This window comes from Mercenaria mercenaria, chromosome 16 (genome assembly GCF_021730395.1).
Source record: "Mercenaria mercenaria strain notata chromosome 16, MADL_Memer_1, whole genome shotgun sequence".
NCBI lineage: Eukaryota > Metazoa > Mollusca > Bivalvia > Venerida > Veneridae > Mercenaria > Mercenaria mercenaria.
The window spans coordinates 6,001,233-6,014,718 of record NC_069376.1 but is presented as its reverse complement, the minus strand read 5'-3'; the positions used below and the strand labels follow the sequence as shown (position 1 = coordinate 6,014,718).

Below are 13,486 nucleotides of genomic sequence, written 5' to 3'. Positions count from 1 at the left end.
CAGAATAAGAATAACTTGTCTGCTGATGAATGTTCGTAAGAAACTTTATTTTGTCGAATGTCGCCCTGAAAATTATTCACCGCGACGCAGCAGTCCCGGGAATTATGGGATAGACAGGACAACCGGTGAAGGTAATGAACATATTCCTAAGCTGAACGGTATATAGGTTTACTTTGACATATATACACGTACATGTACACATTATCTATAGACAGAAAAATCTTCGGTTTTCCCGTATAAATCTCTGCATTAACTTAATACGAAGCGAAAGGAACTCGTAGATCAGAAAAATGTCATATTTGTATACCTTGCTAATACTTAAGTTTGCAGACGACTTCTACGAGGCTTGACAGTGACGTTTGTCTCACTTTAACATGTGGCGCTGTATCATCAGCTTCCAAGGAACGTGGACGACTACAAGTGGGCGCCCCATCGTCTGATGTTTCCCAGAATGATATGTTAGTTCCGCCGGAAACGAACTGTGGCACTGTTGTAATAGCTGAAAACTGAAGGAGAAGTTCAAACATTGGGTTTCAAAACTTGGAACTGTTCATCAATCATCAGTCTGACTAGATTTTATTTTTTTTTACGTAGAAAAACTTTTTTCTAAATTTTTACTTTCTCTATCATCAGAATTCCTCTTTGATTTTTCTCTTGTTCTGAGAAAAAAGGGGACATAATTACGAACAATCTGAAGTGCCTTATCGCTTATATCCTGTAAAAACATAGGGTCTGAATACAGACTAAAAACAATATTATAAGATAAGAGAAAGAAAATACTATTTGTCTCAATGTTATACCTGCATTAAATGAACTGCTATATAAAAACATATAACGAAGGTTTGACGAAAATGTGTTTGTCATTGTTTTCTATAACTTAGCAGACGACATCACTTACTTGTACTATCCCAACTTTATAATGCTGACTCACTGGAATATTACGCCGTAAGCACGTAACATGGTATCCCACTAAGTCAGATTATACTGACAGTCCTCTTAGTGCCAAGAAAGGAAGCTACTAGTACCATTATGACGCAGCCAGGGATCGGACCCACGACCTCCCGCACTCGAGCCGGGCGCTCTATCATAGGACACCATGCACCCTTAAATATATCATCCAAATTATGAAATGGTTTTCAATAGTGTATATGTTTGTAAATAAAGTATTTACTTTTCACTGATTTGTCTTTGAACGCTGTATTTATATTGCTATAGGCTAAATGTCGGCTCATCTCCAATCTGCGGTACGGTGCTAGTCATTCTTCTGCGCCAGTTAGATCGCCCACTTTGTCGAGCTGTTGTCAATAGAGAACACAATTCAACATGTTGTTTAGATGAAAAATAATTCACTGCGTCAAATAAAATAACACAGACCAGAAATCTTAACGTATTCCTTGAATTATGGAAAAACACTTTATTTTATTATGGAACGTGTTTCGTACAGGTTTTAGCTGTGATAATGTACAACGTATCTTAACAGTTCCTAAAATGACTTTTTTTTTAAGAAAAAATCTATGCTAGCAATAAATGACGACAAACTTGATAGGTTTGTTATATATGTGGTATTTTGTTTATTTTCAGAATGTAAAACAAACCCTGTATAAGTTTTCTGAAAGTGCGGAATAATTTTGAAAATGAAATTATTTCACGACGGATGGATTTGATTGTAAAAATATCATACTTACCCGCTTAAAATTTACCTTGTATTTCATCCATGATTTTTTTTGTCTGAAAATTCTGGGGAAGTATTCAGAGTTTCTTTCAGCATATGTGACTCTGTCTTGTTTATATCACAGTATGATTTAAGTGCAAGTACAAAGTAGAGCGATTTTCCCGTGCATTCTAGGTCACTGTGATCACCGCAAAATATATCATCTTTACCTAAAATAAAACAAAGCAGGTATGCACATTCTATTTCTTCCCATAGAATAAAACGTCCCCAACCCACACCTCACGTGACCGCCCATTCACTCAGCGTACGCCACAATTATGGTATCCGGTCCACAGATAAGCACGTTCTATATGACAGTGCTACAAAAATATATCAAATGTTGATGCCTGGTAAGCTCATATAATTATGGTTTCATTTGAAATTGTATTGTTTACTGAAAAATATAATATAAATTACATGACAGAATTTTGTTACAGATTTTTTTTACAGAAATGTAGTTATTACAGTGTAAAACTTATCATATCGCCATCAAAACCATGACTTTCATGATTCTTGCATATTATCTATGGTCATCTTATTCACAAATTCTTGGTCAGCAGACACCAGTGACCCTTTCATATGAATAATAATAATAAACCGTTTTAGATAGCATTGTCACGTGATAAATATTTACGACAACTGAAGGCAACTGAAGGCTTGTTTCATTTTCACAATGGATACATTTGTAGGCTGCTCTAGAATTTTTTAAGAACACCGTTCAAAGAATTCAACGGACTATGGTCTTGTTGGCTACATTCCTAGTTTAACGCAATAATTTTTCTCAATACTTGGTTTTACCCAACGATTAATCTACATTTACATGTTTTACTCAATAGTTGCAGTTACATTTGTATATTCCCGGATTTGTTCGTTTATCTAATATAAATCAAATGCTACTTACAACCAAGCAGAACAGCAAATGTTGAGAATATTTTCTCGGCGTTAGTATTTGGTGACACGTTTCCTAATCCTATTGACGTCGGCAACGTAACATAAAATGCTGTGACTATGCTGGGTTCACTGTCTGTAACGTCAGCAACGTAACGTAAAATGATGTGATTATGCTGGGTTCACTATCTGTAACGTTAGCAACGTAAGTTTCATTGGTACTTGTGGCGACACTATCTAACCATCCTAGAATACCAGAAAAAAGATAAAACATTTCCATACAACTTAAATAGGTATGAAGCAGACGTCGCGATCACGTTAAACAGACTTAGAGCCTTCAACAGCGCCTTTCTGTCGAAAAAAAAATGCCAATATTCAGATCAAGTTTGCACAGAATAAAACTGTTAAAGATACATAATAGAGTATGTATTAGCTTACAGATACCAAACAATATTTTTACTTTACAAAAAGCGAGATATCCAAATTACAATTCATATCATATAAATAATGAATTTTAGAAAGCAATTACGCCTGAAGAGTAAAAGAAAAAAATCAAATTAGTCCGTCCTCTTCAACAGAGGAACAAACGTATTCTATAGTAAGTTGTCCAATGAGGTTTCATAATTTCTATTTCAGTGTATTCAAAATACTGAAAAGATGTGAGATTCCTTTGAAGTTAAGGTAATGGTGACGTAATGACACTCGGCTATTTCCGTCCAATTACGTAAAATGCCTTGACGCAATTTCGGCATTCTCCGGTCGTGCATGTAGCTGAACATGACTTTCCGTAATAACCGAAGAGTGCATTCAAAGTTACAAAATATTGCCCGATAATTATAACGGGTTCCGCATGTTTTATTCTCCATGTTGGTGAAAGAAGTCTATCAAGAAGTAAATGACTTTAAGTATATGACATACAGTGTTTATTAAAGCTTTTAGAGGAATATTTGAATAAAATCACATAATATTAATTTTTTTAGAAATGTATCATATATTAACACGACGAAGATGTTATAGGCCGAGCGAATGGTTTAATGATACATGATAATTACTTACCTATGGCTTTTGTCCAAGTGCTGTCACTCCCAGAATGCAATGGCATCAAACACACAAGCTACCCAGTGCCCTACTAGTGTGAACGTTATCATTAACAAAAGTAGTACGGCAGCACCATACTCTGTAAATGTTCAATATGCCTTATCACAGTAAGTTAGCGTAGTAATCTGACAGTCTTTAAAATATCTGCTTTCGTCATTGTCTGAAAGAAAAGTAGCAGATAGGTATTAGTTTAAGTTATTACGTTCCTGAAAAACTTGTTTTTCAAACCTTATGATTAAAAAAGATCAAATTCCGTATAAAGATGATATTGGAAAAGTACTTATAGCACCGAATGGTGCATGCGCAATCAGTAATTTGCACCTGGTCTCGAGTTTTTCCAGTATCATGACCAGAAATGTTCTTTTTTTTTTACATAATTCTTGCCACAGAAGAGTGGAATACATGTGATAATCTCACAATGGAATACATGTGATAATCTCACAGTGGAATACATCTGATAATCTCACAGTGGAATGCATCTGATAATCTCACAGTGAAATACATGTGATAATGTCGTGACGTTTTACCGATATGCGATTGCCTTATCGCATTTATGGAACGCCGTTTTTTTTTGGTTTTTTTTTTTTTCAATATAGCCGGCACTTTACATTATATAGAAAAATGTTCAATATAAATACTAAATATATACCTATTTGTGCACAAGGGATTTTGTTAATTGCTCTTTAATTCCCTGGATTATGGTCCTGTGTTGTCAACGAAGTCCAGGTGAAGGCATGCATCACATTTGTTATAGCTCTAGTAATATATTTCGATAGTCATTGAATGCGACCATTTGAGCTAAGTTATGTTATACATGAAAGGGAAATATAGTTATTTTTGCTGAAAACAATAACTTTCGGAATTAAGAAATACATGTTTCATAGATAAATCACGTAGAATTGAGTAATATTTCCTGCATTAAAGCGTAATGGTACAATAAAAAAAATCAAGTACGTTATTCTCCCATAGGTTACTTTTTAGGCTGAGTGGTCACACATACATCCATAATAATTTCTTATGGAAGCCCTGGAGGGACAATTGATTTCCGTACTTCCCACTTCCAACTTCCACACTTCTTACTTTCGACTTCCAAAGAGGGAAAGTTGGAAGTCAGAAGTGCGGAAGTTGGAAGTTGGAAGTCAAGAAGTTAGAAGCCAGAAGTGTGGAAGTTAGAAGTAAAAAGTGCGGAAGTTAGAAGAAGTAAGCAAGAAGTCAAGAAGTCTGAAGTAAGAAGTGTGGAAGTTGGAAATCAGAAGTCGAAAGTCAGGAAGTTAGAAGTCAGAAGTGCGGAAGTTAGAAGAGGGAAGTAAGAAGGCAAAAAGTCGGAAGTAAGAAGTGTGGAAGTTGGAAATCAGAAGTCGAAAGTCAGGAAGTTGGAAGTTAGAAGTGCGGAAGTTAGAAGTCAGAAGTTAGAAGAAGGAAGTAAGAAGTCAAGAAGTCGGAAGTAAGAAGTGTGGAAGTTGGAAATCAGAAGTCGAAAGCAAGGAAGTTGGAAGTCAGAAGTGTGGAAGTTAGAAGTCAGAAGTGCGGAAGTTAGAAGTAGGAAGTCAAGAAGTTGGAAGTGAGAAGTGCAAAAGTTAGAAGTCAGAAGTGCGGAAGTTAGAAGTATGAAGTAGGAAGTCAAGAAGTTGGAAGTGAGAAGTGCAAAAGTTAGAAGTCAGAAGCGGGAAGTACGGAAATCAATTGTCCCTCCAGGGCTTCCATAATTTCTGGTCTGTATTACTTCTGGCCGCAGGAAATCTTTCGACTTGTTATTTATTTAGAATATTGTCAATTTCTACTATAAAAAGTACCGCACAGTATTATGGCGTTTTTATCTTTAGCAACATGTAAATAAACAATCAGTACTTAGCACTCTTTATTAAAACAACAGAAATAGAACATAATTTCAATAATTGGCTCGATGACGCAGTAGGTTGAGTGGACGGACGTGTAATTATTTTGTAGCGAGAGTTTTGATGGTTCGAACCTTTTTCTCCCTCTAATATTTTTTTCACTTTTTTGCATATAATTTACATACTTTGTGTAAGTTTGTTTTTCTCTGGTTTCTAATTCATTCACGAACGCTTCAAAAACATTAGATCATATTAAAGACAACCCGTAGATGCACGAGCCCACACCACAGTTTATTAGACTTAACCATCTATAGGAAATGTTTCCTTTTTTTTCATGAACGAAAGTAACATCAGTAAATCAACTAAAACACTAAGCTGTCGAAACCTGCTCATTTCACACAGTCTGTCGAATTCGAACTTTGCAAAATCCACTCGGTATCAGTCATTACACATATCACGGTTATGTAATCATTACTTTTTGCGCTAGAAAAAGTGGTGTTACCTCTATATGATATAACAAAGTAAGATTTTCCTGTATACTTGACTTTTTGGTAGTTTCATTACATGGTCACATTAAAACTGTATTGTGGGTTTAACGTCACACTGACACAACTATACGTCCTATGACGACTTTCTAGGTACTGATGCTGGAGGGATACCCGAAGTGTCCCTCAATACATTATTTCATTATCTGGGTAGAACTACTGACCTTCAGCATGCAAGCTGGATGGCAATTCTCACATTAAAAAATCAACGCTTGTAGCTGTGGTACATACAAATCAAACGCCTTTAGACATCTCCTAAACATGATCTTCGAAGTAATGAAGTGTGTATTTGTTCAAGTGTTACTCTTTTGTTCCAGTATCTATATAATAAATATAGATGTATTCCATTTCATCACATATATCATAAATCAAACAAAAACATACCGAAGTCAGTAGTTCCAATATCAAAACATCTTTCTGGGCGTCTTAAATTTCGGAGCCGGAATACAGTGATTTTCCAACTTCCGTTAGGTAGGACCAGCCTTCTGTGACTTCTGATGTTTTTGAATATTTCCGTTTCTAGAACTTTTCGCTCTGTTTCCTTGTCCTGTTCAAGTGTTCGGTTTTCATCCAGGCGAGCTGTTGTACTGACCGTAAACTTTCCTTGCGAGAAGAAAATACGTTTGTTCATCTGTAAAAGATGAAAGAAATAAATCTTTAAAATAAAACGTACTGTATTCCTAAAGAGTATTCTTTCTATTTATAATATCACGCAAACAAAAGATTGGTAATGTCTGCAAGCTCAATCTGCGGACTGGTAGAAAAATGTCCTCAAACCGCCTCGATAGCCGCGTGGTAGAGCGTCCGCATCGAGTGCGGGAGGTTGTGGGTTCGATCTCTGGCCACGTAATTCCAAAAACGTGAAAAATGGTACAAGTGGCCTCCTTGCTTGGCGCTCAGCATTAAAAGGGAAACTGGTCTCCCCTCTCATACCCTGGCGATGGATTTCATTAGGAATGACATGTCAAAAGTGATTAATATAAGCTGTAGAACTTGCTTCACAATCGACCTAAAATAAATTATGTTTAAACGAAAAATATCCTAGACAATTTAGCAGACGACAATATGTATATATCAAATAATAGCTCATCACTTTTAATGCATGTTGGAAAGTTGGTACATATACATGTATACAAACAACAACCTACATGCTCGCAACCAACGGTCATTAGTAGTCTTCTCCGCTTGATTCTAGTTTTTTATTTACCTTTACAGTGAAATCATTTAATTCCGTGGAGTTGAAAAGTTTAACTCTACTTGTTTATGGCCCAAACGGCTTTTTCTTACTTATTCATTGATGGATCCCAAATTTTGGACATAAAATAAATAGGAACATTGCTTGTTTGTTAGGATTTAATACTGTTGGTTTCTCTATCACAAAATGCACGAAATGTCTTCACACACGAATATAAATGACTGTATAGTAATGCCTACAAGATAAGCGCGGAAGAACTATATTTCAACAAAACATTCTACGAAGGAAGAACTTGTCTGGATGCTTAGGCTTAAGACTAGAGGTCACCGGTTCTATCCTCTAAACCTCTATCGCCCAAAGAGGCAAAGTTTTTTTCTTATTTAAAAGACAGCCAGTCTGGTTATTTATTAATCTGCTGCCCATATCTTTTTTGATTGGTAGAATGAAATATAGGTGATACAATATTATGAACCTTTACAACTATTTACCCCAACATGTCTATTTGTAAACTAGAAAGTCGCCGACTGGGATAGCGCGAAACTACTTCTAGATTTACTGTGTTTACAATGTAAAGATTACATTTTGTTTCACACAATTAAATCAGTATATAGCTTAGTGTTCAGTTTATTGTTACCTCTACTAAATCTTTCCTTCAAATATTCTTGGGTGCCCGGGAACTTTCTGACTGTGACAAATAATCTCAGGTTCGTGACGTCATAAGATAGGTCACATTTTGGGAGCGGAAGAGATCTGCAATTTAATAACGATATAATTACTGGTGGCTGACGACGTCAAACCGCGAGCCGTTTCGTTACGAAGACAGGTAATGGTTTCGTTGTGAGTATTTGTTTACATATACGCCTCACACACCCCTGTGTTACTGGAATTCATAAATGTGCATATAAAGGTAAGAGTATTTGTGTGAAACGTAAGCTGTATATCTTTACCAATTGTTAGCAAAGCAAACATATGACTAATTTGCAGTTGTTTGATCGTGTGTTGAATAAAATCAGACAGTTTCTTTTTGAATGTGTTGTTTTATACAGCAAATTCATGATAAACACAAGCATCCGTTATTAAATGTAATTATTGTGCTTAAACTTTCAGCTTTTGAAAACGAGTTCAACATATTTTTCGTCTGTACATGTTTTTCGTTTGATTTTATGCCTCTATTCCTACAAAAAATGCCTTTAATACTCGGTCGTGTTTATAAGAAATGAGTATGGGTTTTCTCTCGAAGTCACTGCATTAGGTATGGGTTTTCAACTGAAGGTGTATGTGTTTTCTATTGAAGACATCAACAGAATATGTCTAGGGTTTCTTCTGAAGCCATTAGATAATTATACATGTATGCTGACCTTTAATATAATTTGTTTAATTTGTTGTGTTTAACATTAGGGAAAGATGATTCATTCTCGTCTGTTTAAGTTTCACTTAAAAGCATTCATAGACATCTAGAAACAACTGGGCCGCAATGTGCTTTACACTAAAATCTCCAGAGTCAATCAAATGAAAGAAATTCATCCATTCATGTAAACGACCACAATCAGCTAAATGAGCGGTAACAGACGGCAATAATGTTTTAAGTTGCTGAACTACCATTTGTACAGTTTGTGTGTCCGCCATTACGTCATCAGGGATGTCATTTGCATTTTCCATTAGTTCATACTCCTCAATGTCGGGCTCTGAATCCGAATATAACACTGTGGTGTCCAACAGTTCCGATAAATCAGCAACTGAATCGGTTGCCTCAGTTGAAGATAAGTTTTCGACATGTTCTTGGTCGACTTCTAATTGTGAATATAATTGACGATGAACTGATTTTGATGGTGTGTTGATTTTGTGTAGTTTTCGAACTGGGCTGTCGCTGGCTGAAGATTTGGTAGGTACTATCATTTTCCTAGATTGGGGATCAAAACTGATTTCTTTGCCGGTAACATTAGACCCCAATACATTGTATGTCCTTTGGCGATTACTCCTCCCGTCAATGGACTTCCACATGTAGGACATCTTTTTTGCCGGGTGATCCTCAACACAATGACACACTGTGTCTTTTATGCTCTCAAATGTAGAGTCACAATAGCTGCATATAAGATTCTTAAAAAAAAGAAAAAGAAAATCGACTTTGTAACGAAACACATACTATTTTGTTGTACTTCGTATAAAAACCTAGACACACTCTGTGCGAAACACAGACACAAAAAATGATGTATATTGCCGATTTTAATAATGTTTTCGTAATGACAGAGACATCTTATTGTAGCAGGAACAAATATTCACTGATATCTCGACAAGTGACTCTTTCTTTGATTATTTTATCTTACTTTTATACCGTTTTGCAAATAAACAAGGATTTTTATGTAACAATAGTAATTGAACACTAATAAACACAAAAAAATTTAAGAAAAAACAAAATGTCGCATATACGCATACACAAACATAACATACACATTAACTCACCATTTCTCTGTAACTATCCAAAGATCCACACCGAAAAAAAAGCAAAATATATTAAAATTTGTAAACCGCATATGCATGCCACGCTAGATGTAAACAAATACTCACAACGAAACCATTACCCGTCTTCGTAACGAAACGGCTCGCGGTTTGACATCGTCAGCCACCAGTGATAATGCGCGTAAATAGCACTCTCTCGTATGTAAGGATCTGTGACGTCACCTATAAGGTCTGCTATCTAAAAATAGCACAGGACTCAATTTGCGGACAAACAATCGGTGCATTCACTGTACAATAGCATAAGTAAATCTTAGATTTGGCATTTATTTCGTTATTTTTGTTCAAATTTCTAGCCTGCACATCGCAAACAAATGTTTTTCTTCACTTTTTAATTTCAATAAACTAGACCGAGAAACAAAGAGTCTTTATTTTTTTAACATAGGCCTACCGATTTTTCATCAATATATGAATGCAGGCACGTGTCCAGGTGGGGGGCCAGGGGGCCTGGGCCCCCCCAGCTGGCTGCCTAGTTACGATTTTTATTACTATGGGCCCCTCAATTAACAAATTTATACACCAGCGCAACTGGCTTGATTTGACAGCAATACACAGGCTAAAGAGCCATAAAACCGTGTCCGGTAGTGGAAATTAGCCCCCGGCATGTCACAGGTAAAAGTTTATCTGTGCATGCTTCGTTGATCGCTTGATCGGTACTTGATTGGGTAGTGGAGAAACTATTCATGTATTATGTTTTTTACTCTTTGGAAGTGTTATAAAATGATCAGAACATTGTTGGTTTTGTTTAATTAAATCTTAAAATGAATCTGAAAATTGAAACATTATGATGGTTGTATTTTGTTTCTACATTAAGGCACATTCCCCAAATTTATTAAATTGATCTTTTTATTTTACCACAATTATGAATTTGAAACTACTGTATCAATTTTACTCTTTTGGGTCCAATAACCTTACTTAAAAATTCTCATAGTTTTAAAAGTAGTTTCTCAGTAAATCTCACAAAACGCATCTAATACTCGTTACTTATGAGGGGTTTTATACATAAAAATATCACTTAATATGTGCTGTGATGTTATAGTTTGTACAGTCAAAGAAGTATAAAATACACATCTATTTATTTTTATAGATCTTTGGTACAGTTAAGAGTTCATTGTCATTTGAAATCTATGATGTAAATAGTAATTGTCATAATATTTCGTTTGTTTTGTTGGAAATCTAAAAACATTTGGCCATTTTGCAAATAGGATACCCTTAATAATTAGACTAGCCACTAGACTGATAATTACGACATTTCTATGATTTTTTTTCTTTTTTATGTTCATAGAGACAAAAGTCAGTCTATTCTAGAGATTTTCTAAGAGGACTGATGTTAAAATTGTAATATTGGACATAGTATATAGACTGGCTCAGTTCACTACATGAAATCATAAAAATGGGAAAAAAATATCATAGTCTAGGAGCTAGTCTTCTTAATAATCATCTTAAAACTTCAACATTTTTTTCAACTGGGTATCATACAGAAAAATAAGTCCATACACTGTGACTGTACAATCATACATACACTGAAAAAGGCTCGATGAAATGATTAAAAAGTAGACTTTTCCTTAAATATATGATACATTCATGCATCCTTAAAGGTGTTTCAGGTAGCAGGAAAATGCATCTATTCATGTGCCATATTAAAAAAAATTCGCAATCGGGAGGGGATACCCCTCCCGAACCCACCCCAGGTTGGGCCCCCCCAGCAAAAAATTCCTGCACACGGGCCTGGAATGGATAATGTTATTATATTATTCTGTTCATTTTGTGACACATCCAGTTTTCAGATATATTTAAGAAAACAAAAAGATGCCCACTCGCAAAGAACAGAAAAAAAATCCCAATTGTTCTTCTTAGTTACCGTCATATATCAACACCATATTTTTGTAATTTGTTTCAGCCGTTAGTGTTTATAATTTTAATACTTGAGAATGTAAAAAAAATCTTATTATCGCATAATTGAGTTTACTAAAATTTCAAAATGTGATGAACAACATGTATATTCTAAAGTAAACTGTCATGCATATTTCATATTCGGTCACATATTCAGTTCTTCGTTGAAACAATTAACACCTCTGTGATATACATATGTTCTGTTTTATTACAAATGATCCCTTGGCATGACATATAGATATTTGACTTTCGGAGGTAATATTTAGATGTTATCTGATAAAACATGTTGCTAATCTAATGCAGCACCATATTTTCCTACCAAATCATGCATTAATATGTATTTTCAATAAGGAAATGTTTGACGGACACCGACCACAGCTGACATCTTAACCACCTCATTGAGGATCATCATCAAGTTTGCGTCTTGTGTTTTGTGAATCAGTTTTTTAACCATAAATGCTTCTTTCGGCGGTTCGAAACTCGAAAATATTGTAATTTGTTATTAAGAGTTTAAACTGTTCTTCTGATGCAAGATTTTAATAGTATTTATTGCAGAATATGGGGCAATGTGCATGCAACATACTTTTTAACAGTGCTCTTTATTTGCTTACCCTGTTTTGAATCGTCTCGTTAAAAAAAGTACGTCATTTTGTATATTTCCTTCGTTCGTTCCAATATTCGTTCCAATATGTTTCTTTAATTAGTTATTGTTTCTTTTATTCATTCTGTTAACAGGTGAGACAATACAGGTGGCATGTTACATTTTAATACCCTTCGGAGATTGTCCTTGTCCGCAATTCGCGCATTGCATTATGGTATAACTACTGTGTGTTCTATTTATAGAACACGAGAGAGTGCTATTTGATGTCTGAAGAAATCATTAATTACACGTATTACTACACGGAAGAAATGATTATGGCGGCAATAATTTCGTTGATAACAGTACGAGAAAAATGATATGAATTTTCAGGGAAAAGTAGAGCGAATATTTTACATATATAATCGTCTGCCAATTATCATTTAATAGTAAAAATAGGTGTTATTAATTCAGTGATATTTATTAGATCTATATACCTTCTGAATGAGTTATATATCCCACTAAGGCCTTAAAAAATTCTTTGTTTCCGGTAACATGCTGAAAAAAATTAGGGTAGGTAGGTCGGAATTTTTTTTTTTTTTTTTTGGAAATTTTTTTTATTAAGGGGGACTTTTCGGAAATTATTTTTTGTCAAAAAATGATTACAAATAAGGGGGTTATGCCTTTAGAGCATCAGTAAGTTGATTTCTAACATCACTGGCTATGTTTAAAGCATAAAACGTGCAGTTTTGCATCTTTTTGTTAAAAAGTTGAAAAAAATATTCTCCAAGGCCATAAAAACATTTAGGGTCGGGCCAAAAATTTAGGGTAGGTCGGGATACCGGAAACAAACAATTTTTTTTACGCCTAAGCAGAAACTATCAAATGGATGAAACTGCGATAAAACTTGATAAAACGTGAAATAAAAAATGTTTGTTTAACATGTTTTATAAGTAGATCTATCACTGTGTGACTCTAACTAGATCTATGAGGGTCACATCGACTGAAAAGAAGTCTTTTTCGCCCTGGTAATCCAATGTTGAATAGAGACATTGGTTGGAGAAAAATACGTGCAACGTTCTATTAACTTCTCTAATGTGACGTAGGAACTGTCGTTTTTAAGATAACATGAAGGAACGGACAAGCAGACTGACAGATCTACAGTTTGCTCCTGAGAAAATCTAGTTATTAAATGCCACGGTAAATACGTATAAATCAACTTTTCGTTGG

At 35.0% G+C, this 13,486-nt stretch overlaps 1 long non-coding RNA gene across 2 annotated transcripts; it reads right to left on the bottom strand.

Annotated features, from left to right (window-relative positions):
• Positions 1-313: 313 nt before the first annotated feature.
• On the bottom strand, positions 314-3,849 carry LOC128549828 (uncharacterized). 2 transcript variants are annotated; one of them, XR_008367966.1, is made up of 5 exons: positions 3,656-3,849; positions 2,613-2,845; positions 1,686-1,881; positions 1,172-1,295; positions 314-506 (listed from the first exon to the last, which is right to left on the bottom strand). It is a non-coding gene; the product is annotated as an uncharacterized LOC128549828 (long non-coding RNA). The 2 variants fall into 2 exon arrangements; XR_008367967.1 differs by having other exon boundaries at positions 1,701-1,881.
• Between the last annotated feature and the right edge of the window lie 9,637 nt (positions 3,850-13,486).